This window comes from Ochotona curzoniae, unplaced genomic scaffold (genome assembly GCF_017591425.1).
Source record: "Ochotona curzoniae isolate NIBS_2020 unplaced genomic scaffold, NIBS_Ocur_1.0 contig_3819, whole genome shotgun sequence".
Classification (NCBI taxonomy): domain Eukaryota; kingdom Metazoa; phylum Chordata; class Mammalia; order Lagomorpha; family Ochotonidae; genus Ochotona; species Ochotona curzoniae.
The window spans coordinates 52,213,019-52,225,945 of record NW_024466004.1 but is presented as its reverse complement, the minus strand read 5'-3'; positions in this window follow the sequence as shown (position 1 = coordinate 52,225,945).

The following is a 12,927-nucleotide window of genomic DNA, read 5'->3' as shown; positions in this document are numbered from 1 at the left end:
AAACATATTCAAAAAATGTTAGAAAACATCTTTCACTTTAATCATGAAATCAGACATCTGTTCTGCATGAACCTTTCTGCTAAGGGGTGAAAAAGAGGGAAAAAATTCTCTATGTAGTTCAGTTATTATACTTTATGGTTCACTAAATTAAAAAAAAAAATTCTGACCATCTGTCACAGCGGATTTAAATTGGGAAGCCATAGTCTTTTAAAATACATTAGTGGCACTATTTCAAACAGCACTTCTATCAGTTTGCTTAGAAAATAGTTATTATTTCAGGAATTCCAAAAGACAACTCTTAATTCAAGTTGACCCAGATTACCAGTTCTAATTCTTTGTTTTATGTTTAAACAACATAACAGGGATTTGATGCACTTTGAAACAATTTATTAAGGACCTAATAAAAGTAAAATTTCTTTCACTTTAAACACCTGTTAAAAATGAAAGGTTTTGGTGGTTTGGATTCCAGGATTGTTAATTGTTTATATCCTTAGTTGATTTATAGGTTGAACAAATTCTGTCATTTCATGATTCAGAATTACTCAGTAGTGAAAATTAAACAGCTGATTATATTCAAACAGATAATTTTAGCAATATAAATAATCAGACAAAGCATCAATTTTTTTGAAATGTAAGTTCAATGGAATGGATTCTGGTTGCCTACCCACCCAAGAAAGATGAATATGCATTTAAGTTTATTTTAAAGACTGAAAAGCTTGTTATGATTTGTTTTTATTTTTATAATTTGACCTAGGAATTTATTTTCTAGTTAATTCAATTCGTTATTTTTTATGATTAATTCAACATGGATTCATTAAGCATCTATTTTTATCTAGAAGCAGTAGTAGGCACTAAATATACTGATCCATTCTTCCCAAAGACTCATTACCTACAACTAGATAAAAGCACGTACAACATCAAATGGGAGCTACTCTTTTGTCGTTCGAAAAATGAAGATCAAGAACTTAAAATAATGAACTTCGAAGTGGAGGTCTAAATAGATATATTCTTGGGGGACTGAGTTCGGCAGATTAATCTGATCACATTGTACTTTTTCTTTTTCTCTCTTTTAAGACTTCTTTATATTTAGTGGAAAGACAGATAAACAGAGAGAAGGTGATACAGAAAGATTTTTCTGCCACTGATTCACTCCCCAGGTTGCCACAATAGCTGGAAGTAAGCCAATCTGAAGCCAGGAGACACAAGCTTCCTCTGGGTCTCCCACGTGGGTACAGGATCCCAGGGCTTTGGGGTATGTTCAGCTGCTTTCCCAGGCCACAAGCAGAGAACTGCATGAGAAATGGAGCAGCCGGGACATGAATCGGCACCCATATGGCATCCTGGCACATGCAAGACAAGGATCTAGCCACTAGGCTATTGCAATCAGCCCATATTTCACTCACTTAAGAAACATCACACATGAATGATATCTATATCAATATCTTCTACTGATTCTGCATAATTTGCCAAATTTTACTACATAAGCTCATTTGTTTGGACAGATGATGAAACAAATTATCTAGTAAAATTACCTTTGCCCCCCCCCAAAAAAAATCATTTTTACTAGAAAGGGAGAGGTACAGACTGAGGGAGGGGAGAGAAAAAAAGTAGAGAGAAGTAGAGAGGGAAAGTGAGAAAGTGAGAGAGATTTTCCAAACATGGATTCTCTCTGTAGATGCTGCAACAGCACCTGGGCTTGTCCAGCCAAAAGCCAGCAGTTTCTTTTGTGTCTTCCACAGGGCTGCAGGGACCCGGATACTTGGTCCATCTCCTACTGTTTCCTCAGGCACACTGATAAGGAGCTGGATGGCAAGTGGAGCAGACAGGGATTGAACTGGAACCGAAATGGGATGCCAGGGTTGCAGGCAATACTTTACCTGCTATCCCTTTGTTGTCTCCTATGACGTATTTTTCTTTGAAAGATTTAAATAGATTCAGAGTGGTAAATTAAGGTGTGTAGTAATTCTATGCCTTTATGAAGAAGAGTTGATCTGATTTTGATACTTATAAACAGGGGCAATTGAAAAAAATGGACAGATTTTAGAATGGTGAAAGGGAGTAAATTTAAAACAAGCATTGATTTGTTTATGTGAAAGCTAGAGTGATGGAGAAACACACACACACACACACACACACACACACACACACTCATTTGTCCAATGTTTCATTCTACGAAAGAGCCATAGCAATCAGCCGTCAGATCCAGGAACTTTACTTCTCCTCTCCCACATGGGAGGGAACCGACGTACTTGGCCTACCCTCCTCTGCTTTATCAGGCACATGAGTTGGAAGACAAAGTGATGTGGAGAAGCCTGTGCTGAACCCATCAATCAGTTATGGGATGCTAGCCTGGCAACTGGTAACTTACTCCTTTGTGCTACAAGGCTGATCCCCGACACAGCGGTTAGTAAATGTAAATATAGAAAATGACACCAGAGAGTGGTAAACTTGTCTTTCCTCTGTGGAGTGGGAAGCAAGCTCAAATGCTGAAATATTTCTGTGGAGAGAGGTGATCTGAATAACATTTGCAGTGCAGAAAAAAAGAGTAAATAGCAGAGTACAAGAGCACTGATTAGAAAATAAAAGTGTTTTGGGACTAGCACTATGGCATTGCACATTAAGCTGCTTGGCTGCACTCAGTGTGAGTGTGGGTTTGAGTCTCTAGCTGCTCCTCTTCTGGCTGCACTTCTATAGGCCTGGGAAAGCAGTGGGAGATGGCCCGAGTGCTTAAACTCCTGAATCCAAATGGGAAACCCAAATGAAGCTTATGCCCCCTGACCATCTGGACAGTGAAGCAGCGGGTTAAAGAGCTCTATCAGTCTTTCTCTTTTCTCTCTGTAACTATTTTTTAAAATAAATAATTTAAGGATATGAAGTAAACACAGTGCCAGCCAGAGGCTCAAAATCTTGAATCGGTGACATTTCAGCTGTACAGCTGTGCAATTTTGGGTAAGAGAAGATATTTGGATTGATTTTAGTTTTTGGTGTATCCAATCCAGAGCAGCTGAAGAGAGGGGAGTTGGATTTTGGAAAGAAACTTTTGTAAGGGTGGGCTGTACAACCTAACTGGGTGGATGAGAAAGGGAAGCAAACGAATTATTGATAGACTAGAAAAAAATGGAAGGAATGGTTTCTTGAGTTTCAGGAACATGAAAACAATTACAGGCAAAACTACATAGTATCACAATATAATGACAAAGTGGGAGGTAAAAGAGCCCTGGATTTTAGTCACATTTTGTTGAGGCAGTATGAGTGGGTGGTGAAGTGGGATGTAGACCAGAGAAGCAGAGATTAGGTGTGCGTGATGGAAAATGATGGACTTTGAGACCTTTGAATATCATTGCAGGCAGTACCATGAAGACTCAGTCCATTTGCCTTGTCTGTTTATCTTTGCTAATAGTAAAAAGAGACAGCATGCCAAAGACAAAAGGCAAAGTTTCCAGGGATTATCTGTTTTTCTCAGAAGGTGGACAAGTGATCAGTGGGAAAATGACACTGATTTCATGTCATAGTTCAGGAAATGAGGAATATAAGAATTAAGAATTTCTGTCCTACAGAAAGCTTGGTTCAGTTAGGATACAATGGCAAAACCAAGCTACCTTGTGAACATTTGTTATGCGGGAACAAGAGAGTCTTCTTTCCCACAACATGCATTTTCCATGAGCTTTTAAATCTATATTGTTTTATTTATCCATATTTATAAGGTGTTAATATGGTAATACATCACATTTAATCAATGTGTGATTATCAAATCAGTCTAGTTATTATGTCCATATTTATAAGCAGTTTTCAAATTTTTATTAACATTTAATATCTACATGGAATATAATATACAATGCATACAAGATGTACTAATCAAATTAGAATAGTTAATATTTATCTCTCCTTATTATTGCTTTATGTTTATAGCATTGATGTTCACAATAGTTTTTATAGCATAACACAGAAGTGGAAGAGGACCTAAAAAAGCAATTAGGAAACAAAAATATAGCTTAATTAAAGAAAAATAGCATATGTACAATGACAAGAGATTAAAGGAAACCTCAGAATTATATTGTCCATGATGTTAATCAATAATGAGAGGAAATGTAGACAGCATAGCGAATTATACCAATAATAATGACCATAAAGTGGGTGTAGCTATTACCAAAAAGATGAGGGGAAATTGATTTGTTTTCTGATGGCTTTGCAATGGTTTTGGTTGATTAACTAGTTGAGGGACTGATCCCCTCAGGTGGAACTAAATTTGTTCTTTATCCAAAGAGAATATGGACACATGGATTATGGATTTTGAGCCCAGCAGGCAAAGCCCTTGTTTTAGAAACCTGCATCTCAATGAGAAGATTGTGCTACCTGGGGACAGTTGAAGATACGCACAGGGCTTACCCCATGGACAAATTGTGGTAAATTCTTAGTCTGTGAACGTCCTAGGTTTTTGGTGATCTTAATTTTATTGCTTTTGATGCCCCAAAATATAGAGTCTGTGCAGAAACAAAACTTATTTTTTTTTTCCTGAGCATGTATGACTTTCTGCAAGATACTTTCATTGGTGTTAGGCAGAATAGGCACATCAGTTTATTCAATCCTACGTGATGCCCAATCAGATACTGGAGCCACTGAAGATAAGTAAATGATAAGTGTTCTGTCTCTAGTGACAAGTAGGATATGTGAAGAATGAGGGGTGGAGAAACAATGTCTCAATTCTGGGGGGTTTCAGGCACCTCCTTCTGACCTTGTGTTCTCTGAACTTGCTAGTTCTCCCTCTTTTTTTTGTTGTTGTTGTTGTTCTTTCTTTGCTTTAAAAGAAAGTTTGTTGTTGTTGTTGTTTTTGAGAGGGAGAGACTCTTGTTAATTTCCCAGTTGGCCCCAATGGGATTCCAATTTGAAGCTAGGAGTCAAGAGTTTCATCTACGTCTTCCGTGTAGGGACAGGGGCTTAAAGGGGTTCAAACACTTCGAGCATCTTCCTACTTCTTTCCCTAAGTCATTAGCAGGGGCTGGATCGGAAGTGAAACAGAAGGGGAAAAAAAGCTAACCTATTTGGAATGCAAGCAGGGATGCAGCAGTGTTATCAGCTATTGTACATTGCTGGTCACTCTTGTATGTCTAGACTCACTTGGATTCTAGGATTTTTCTGGATAGGCTTCAGAATGAGCTTTAAAATTCTACCATTATGAAGTAATTATTAGTAAAGTAACACCTCTCCAAATTATTAGTTGATTTTGCAAGATACTTGCTAATTATTTCAATCTGTACTTCCATGTTTTTAAATGCATTTTACCTGATCATTCTGGAATTTCTGTTTTGTTTAGCTTTGTCTTTTTACTTTATGACATATTAATGCTTTTCTCACCACAGTTTTAATCATGAGTGTATTCAATAAATTCTACTCTTTGCTCATATTATGCTATTCTTCAATTATAAAGTGTTATTTTATTTCCTGTGATACACATTTACATGAGTTTTGACTCAATTCTGAGACTTTTGCTTTCGTTTACACAGTTTTTTAGCACTCACAGGTAAGTAATGCTCATTAATTGATGTGGATCCTTTTTGCATAAGTCATTTTAGAATGCAGAGAAACAGCTTTATTATTTTCCAATTTTATTGGTCATTGGCCAATAATTCACAATCACCTTCTGAGAGAGGACATCATTTTTGGTTGGGTGATGGAGGGTATCCCCTCCTTTTCTCTGCTCTCAGGATTTAGTGTGCGGAAGCTTGTTATTATTCCTAAGACTTTGAAATTGTTCTCATTATTGTCTCTTACCATTAATACATGCTTTTGTATGGTTTAGTATACACTGAGCTTTAATAACTGGGTATAATTTTTAATTGTAAGATCTAAGTGATATGTGAGAATATCTGTGAAATATTTTTATGTAAATGGAACATTTAATTGTCTACAATTATATTTATAGATTGTATAATCTTGATCAGTGTGTATACATTTTTACAAACAAGAATATATTCCATAAATATATGAAATACAGTAAATTAATGTTTTAAAGAATTCAACAACTTCCTATGCTCTAGTGATGAAATTTTGTTAAGGCGGTGAAAATATTTAGATTAAAACTTTTCTTGTATTTAAACCTTTGTTTCCCTCTCAATAATGAGTTTTGGTAGAATAACACTTCATTTATTTATTTTGCTTTTATTTTATTTTTAATTTTATGGTATAATTTCATAGGCTCTGGGTTTTCCCCTTCCCCTCTCCCCAAGGTAGAATACAACATTAAAAAATGCATTGTGATCTAATGGAAACAGAAGAGAAGATTGATATTTTCTGAGGCAATACCTCAAATAAAATAACTTGCAATTTCAGTATGGTTGTAGTCAGCCATTTGCAGAATCCGAGTTCAAAGTCAATTTGCAATATGCACATTTCTATTTGCTTGATTAGTAGTTAAATCACTGAACTGGTATAAAATTAGCCAAATATGTATTTCTTTAAACATCAAAGCAGAACTATAATTTGAATATACTTTTATTTTTCGCTTATAAGCTTGAAAGTTTAGATTGTGAAAGTGCAAATATATAATTTTGCTAGTAGCAGTCATTTCTTTATGATTTATTGCAAAAATGTGTGTACATCTCTGTTGGGTATAAGTACACTTCCTATTTTTCCCTCCCATCACATCTCTCATTGATAACCCTGTGATGCCTGTTTCCGAGGTTTATATCCTTAGCAAAGCTCAGATTAGAATGCGATAGAGGGGAAGACTTACATGTTTAGGCATAATTCATCCTGAAAGGTAGTATAAATCTTACATAAAATAATTTGTAAGTTAATGTACACTCATGAGTTTTGTTTATATAGAACAATTGCTATGTAAATTCTAGTATTTTTGTTCCTAACTTTTATTTGAGAGAAGCATTTTAAAACAGTCAAAACCACATGTGACTCCACTAGTGAATGGTCTCATGAATAGTAAAAAGAAGTAATCTGTAAATTCACTTAGCCAGCTCCCTTGATAACCACCCACAAAGGCAAAGTAAGCACAAGTTGAAAGTTGGGAGTGGATCACAGACTAACTTTATTGGAGCTGATTACCTCCTGTGCATGGAAAATAGAAATGAGGCACAAACGCCCTTGAAAATCACTGTAACTGGAATCGTGCTGTCATGTTTGTCATATTTATAGTCCATGGGTAAATCGCTAAACTTAATTTTAGAATCAGATATTTTGAACTTTTTCACTGAATACACTTAAAAGTTCATAATACATAGGTAAGAGAAATAAACAGATGGAGCATAGTGTTGGAATAGTTGTACCAATTAACCCTCAAACTATGGAGTTTATTTCCATATTCTTCTTTTTCCGTTTCTGTACATGACCCTTGAGTTTGTAACTTCACTCCCCCATCTGTTCTACTCTAGCTCCTTCCAGGTGGTATGCTCCATTTTCCCATAATATTCATTTCTGAAACATCTTGAGCCTCTTAGATGCATGCATTTCAAGTTTCTGTGGCAGAAATAATGCATTGTAATTCTGTTTTTTGTAAACTTTTTGAGAGACCTTGAAAGTCAACTAGGGCCATGATTTCGTAACCATATGCCCGCAGAGTAGTAGCATTTTTCTTTTTGCTATTATTTAATTTATTCTTTGTAGCATTTTCAAAGATCTTAATGAATTCTTGTTCTTTCTATGTACTCTAATGATAATACGTCAAATGAACTGATTTATTTAAAAACCTTCCACCTGGGACTATTTTATTGTGGCAAAAAGAATATACTATGAGATGCACTCATAACTCATTTTTACATGTAGAATACAGAATCGTCTCCTAAAAGCACATTGCTATATGGACGGTCTCCAGTAGTTTTTCAACATTTGTGACTAAAACTACATACAGTGAATATCAGATCCCCATTGCTCTTATCACCCAGATCTCTAGAATCAACACTGTTTCCTGCTTATCTGCTAACTTTAGGACTTTTGGACTGTTTTAATCAGGGAAGTTTAATTTGGTGCATAGATTTTTCTAAATCACAGATAGGTTTCTCATAATTTACTCTCCCCATGATCATTTTGAAGAAGTTTAGCCTAAAGTGGATTCCCGGCCAATTTGCTTTTTAACCCACTATCCATTCTATATAGTCTAATTAGGAAACTTAATCAATTTATCTTTAATATAATTACTAGTAAGAACTTAGCTTTTAATTTTGTCATCTCTTTTCTGTATGTCTTAGATCTTTTTCCTTTTTTTTGTCTTTTTCGTGATGTTTTGCATTTCTCTTTGCTGATTTTTGTAGTTATGTTCTTGTACTACCTCCTTTTTTTAAGATTTATTTTGTATTGGAAAGGTCGATTTACAGAGAGAAGGAGAGACAACAAGAACAATTTGATTGCTGCTTCATTATCCAAATGGCCGCAATGGCCTGAGGTAAGCTGATCCAAAGGCAGGAGCCAAGAGCTTCTTCCAGTACTGTCCTCCATTGCTTTCCCAGGTCATAAACAGGGAGCTGGACAAAAAGTGGAGCAGTTGGGACACAAACCTGTAGTCATATGTTATCTTGGCACATGTAAGGTGAGGATTTATCTGCTGAGCCATCATACTGGGCCCTGTTTTGCTTTCTGATTTTCTTTATGTATACTTTACAAATAGGTTGTGTTTTCATAATTATCATGAGGCTTATACAAAACATTGTATAGTCAGAACAATCTATTTTAAGCTGATAGCAACTTAACTTCAATTTCATACAATAACTGAGCCCTTTTATCACCTCATTTTATATTACAGATGGCACAAATTACCATTTTACATATTGATTTGTTGACATATTGTAGAATTATAGTCATTTACCCTAAAATATCGTTCCCTCAAAGTGTTTTCTTTACCAAGGTACAATGTCACAATCTATTCATTTAAGTTTTATATTTTTCAGCTAGTCTTGTTCTTTTTCCTCTCTTTTTAAATTTATTTTTATTGGAAAGGGAGATTTACAGAGAAAAGTAGATATGAAAATCTTCCATTCCCCAGATGGCTACAATGGCCAAAGCTGGGCTGTTTAGAAGCTAGGACTCAGGAGTTTCTTCTGAGTCTCCCATGTGTGTGCTGAGTCCCAATTGGACCACCCTTTATTGTTTTCGCAGGTCACAAGCAGAGAGCTGGATGAGAAGTGGAGGAGCCAGGACACAATTCGATGCCCATATGGGATTCTGGCATGTGCAAAGCAAGGATTTTAGCCACTGAACCATTGTGCTGGGGCCCGCTCTCTGCTATTTTGGTGTGTTCTAGCCATCTTCCCTTACAACATGAAGGACACACTTTTTTCTTTTACATATTTTACAAGTTGTCTGTACAGAAATATGCTGACAGTTTATGAAGGCTCCACTGTAACTAAGGAGCCTTTTTTCTAGTGACATTTTATTTATTTATTTATTTATAATTCAGCATTTTAGTTATTTATTTATTATTTTTATTTTGAATTTTCTGGTACAATTCCATAGCGTCTGGGATTGCCCCCCACAAGTTCCCACCCTTCAACTGATTATCCCCATATTGCTACAATAGTATCATCCTTCATAAGGATTATAATATATATATGTTATATTACATATATTATATTTTATAATATATTATGTTTTCTGTATATTATAACCTCTTCATATGGAGCTATAATTCCATCAGTCTGTTATTTAAGTGTGCCCTGATATTGCTGGTATGGGCAATGCCAGACAGTCCAGCATCCCATTGTTTAGATATGTCCAGCAGTTTAAATGAGAGTCCATCTTTGATTTGGAAGTAGGGATGCATGTTGCATTGAATCTTCACATCTAGATATGGTAGTCTGTTTTATTCCATCACTATATATCCACTAAATGATAAGCCAAAGAATAAGGTCAAAAACAGGTATGAAGTTAAAACAAAAACAAAAACAAGAAAAAAGTACAGCACCATGGAGTAAAAAAAAAGTGAACCACTGAATAACTACGGCATGGGTAATGAAAAGAAAACACAAAAGCATCTTGGGTAAAATGATGTCATCATGTGATCTATGAGCCAATGATAAATTCAGTAAAAGAAAAGTATTTGGAAGAAATAAAAATGAAATTAAAAAAATTATTAAAACACATGGGATGCAGCAAAAGCAGTGTGAAAAGGGTTATTGAACATATAATATGCGTAATGGTTTCCTTTTATTAGAGAGAATAAATGTTACTGACATTGAGGGCAGCATTGTGGTGTGGTAGGTAAGCCAGTATCTATAATACCAACATCAAATGTGACAAACAGCTGTGATCCTTAAGCTGCATCAGTTGATTCAATTCCCTACTAATGGCCTGGAAAAAGTCGCAGGATGGCTCAAATATTCGGACCAGACATCCATATTGGAAACTCAGATGAAGTTCCAAGCTCCTAGTTTCAGCTTGGCCCAGTTCCTCCTTTACAACTATGTGGGAAGTAAACCAAATGATGAAAGATCTTTATCTTTCTCCTTGTCTTTATTTCTCTCTCTCTTTTTCTGTGTAAATTTGATTTTAATATAGTAAAATATTTTTAATTTAGCTTTCTGTCTACATAGCTTCAATGAAAGTCATTATGTATCATCAAATTTAATTTTCATTTATTTGGGAAAGAAAGGAAGAGAACTTTAATCTTAGTATTTACTTCTCAAATGACTATGAAAATGGATCACCCTGTAGGTGAGAGCCCAGCACTCAGGAAGTCTCACATGTGTAATAAGGATCCAAGTGTCTGACAAGGATCTACTGTCCCCCAGGGTGAGCATTAGGGAGGTAGAATCAGAATGTCACAAAGCAATTTAGATGTTGTGGTTTCTGAAGGAGGAGGAGTAACAAAAAATGAAAAGTTTTATGTCAAATGCCACTCCGTTGTCAGCGAGGTAAAGGTCCCAGCTTTATAAGTCTCTTTGGTAAGCAAAGTGTCTCTTTTCCCAGGAAGTATGTTTGAACCAGTCATACTTCAAGAACGATCCATTGTGTGGCTTTATCACAATACAGAAATCATCTATATTGCTTATAAATTACTCTACCTCTGCTTCACTGTCTATACTTAAACAACTTGATATTGTTTATTTGTTTCTTGGTTAAAATCTGATTCTGGGTCCAAAGCAATTGCTCAACTCCTATTGCAAGAACCAGGATCTCATTTGGGTGTTGGTTTGTGTGCCCTGGCTGCTCTGCTTCCCATACAGCAACCTGGTTGTGGCCTGAGAAAACAGTGGAGGATGACCCAAAACCTTGGGAGCCTGCGCCCACAAAAGAGACCTAGAAGAGATTCCTAACTTCAGATTGGCTCAGCTTTGGGCATTGCTGCCAGCTGGGGAAAGAATCAGCAGATAGGAGATCTTTTGCTCTGTCTCTCCTTCTTTGTAAGGCCACTGTTCCTACCAGGACAGAAGGTGGACTAAGGCTGGCCCATGGACCCACCAGTATGTGCAAGATCTGGAATCAAGAGAGGTTCTGATGGAGGAGCTTGGGAAACTCCTCTGTCGGGACACAGTCCCTGCAGGTGAGTGCAAGAACCACGATAGGGACCAACCCAGACTAGGCCAGAGGAAGATACCTACCAGCATACATTTGGCATATGTCGGGGGCAGACCAGGCTGAACCAGTTCACATCACCCACTGGCAAATCCGAGCACCAGAACAGAGCATAAGCTGGGTCAGGTTCGGTCACAAGAAAAACCAGTGTACTTTATGAAATGCCAAGGTGAGTTGAGGTGTACCAGATGTGGCCACAGCGTCCAAACAACACACATGAGAAACAGGGAGGGAAGGGGCAAAGCTGGCAGGGGGAATGTAAGTTCCCCTGCTGGACAACCAGCAGGTTGGGATGGGGGCAGATCAGACCAAGCAGGTTTACAACACCTGTGGGCCTCATGTGAACTAGATCAGGGAAAGCCCATGTTGGGCTTGTGTAAGCAACCTATGACTGGTGCAAGCAAAAATTAGAGTGGGTGAGGGTTGGTTGGGCTTTGCTGCAGCATTAGTTGGTAGAGACTGGCACTGGGGGCTAAATATGCCAAGTAAATCTGCAGAACCACTAGGAGAGTGTATAATCAGGGAGTGGGAGTGGCCTAGTATGGAAATCCGGCACCTCCCTCTTGGAACACCACTCCCTCTGGAGGGCACAAAAACCAGGACAGGGGCAGGGGTGGCTAGACAGAAAGGCACCTGCCAGTAGGTATGTAGGGCAGGATAATAGGGCTGGTTGGGTTGAACTAGGCTTCAATGCCCATTGACATGTATGAGAGCTAAATGTGATGTGTAATAGACTGAATAAGCCTGTGGTACATACTAGCAAGCATGGGAACCAGGATAGGAGGTGGGTCTAGTGGAGGGTTATGGGGAGTCGCCCCAACTAGGCTGCAGCTCCCACTGGTTTATGTGAGGGCCGAGTATGAAGTAGGCAGGATTCGGCTGGACTAACACATCCATTGGTTCATGAGGAAGACAGAGCTGGAAGCAGAACTGACCCAGCAATTACAAGGACCAGCATATGCATCAGCTGACTGGGGCAACGGAAGGTGCCTGACCCTGTACTGGCAAACACACGCAAGAATCAGGTCTGGGATCATCTTAGATGAAGTTTTTTGAAGATTCTTCAAATTGAACTGCTGACCTCAGAACCCCAACCATGAAGAGACTATGTCAACCAGTGAATTCTGAATAGACTTCATCGTGCTTGGAACGGCGAGATTGGCAGCAATTCAGAACGGTTGAACTATCAAAACTACTTGAGCAGGACCCTCGGAGCATGCCTCACATCAGGGACCTGGGATGGGTGGGAGGCTGGGTGGGGTTTCTCCCTTTGTTTCTCCCCTGATCCCAGATACAGGGGGAAAAGTCACGATATGAGTGTGGAAACAATGGTAGCACCCACTTTTCCTGTAGCCCTTGACTCTTTGTACCCTGATCAACTATGTAAGATTATTAAATAAATAAATAAACAAA